Here is an 850-nt window from a genome sequence, read left to right as displayed (position 1 = left end):
TGAGACCGAATTTGGTAATTAGCTAACCAGAGAGTTGGTCAGGCAAACTCGGTGGGACCGATTTGCTCTTTCGGTGAGACCGAAAAGTTACAAAGGGGAAACACTGAGTTTACATTGCAATCTCGGTGGGACCGATTCGCTCTTTCGGTGGGACCGAAAAGTTACGAAAGGGAAACAGAGAGTTTGCAACCCCATCTCGGTGGGACCGAGATCCTTATCGGTAGAACCGAATTGCTAGGGTTTGGCAGTGGCTAATGACAAGTGAAACTCGGTGGCGCCGGATAGGAAGAATCGGTAGGACCGAGTTTGGCTTAGAGTTTTGGTCATATGTGGATATGGGAAAGTAGTTGAGGGTTTTGGAGCATATCACTAAGCACATGAAGCAAGAGGCTCATTAAGCAACACCTCATCCCTCCTTAATAGTATTGGCTTTTCCTATGGACTCAATGTGATCTTGGATCACTAAAATATAAAATGAAGAGTCTTGAGCTTTTGAGCTTGAGCCAATCCTTTGTCCTTAGCATTTTGAGGGTTCCACTTTCACATCCATGCCATGCCAATCATTGAGCTTTCCTGAAATAATCATCTTGGAATAGCATTAGCTCAATGAGCTATATGTTGTTATGAATTACCAAAACCACCTAGGGATAGTTGCACTTTCAATCTCCCCCTTTTTGGTAATTGATGACAACATATAGATCAAAGCTTCGACAAATGATAATAAGCATGAAATATATCGTCGGTTTGAGAAGTATGTGATAAGTAAGAGCTCCCCCTAAATTTGTGCATATTTAAAATTTGCTTTGGACTGCAAATGCACAAAGAGTTAGAGTCATGGGTTACTCTTCCA

Source organism: Triticum urartu, chromosome 4, assembly GCF_003073215.2.
Source record: "Triticum urartu cultivar G1812 chromosome 4, Tu2.1, whole genome shotgun sequence".
NCBI lineage: Eukaryota > Viridiplantae > Streptophyta > Magnoliopsida > Poales > Poaceae > Triticum > Triticum urartu.
Note: the sequence above shows the minus strand (reverse complement) of the source record.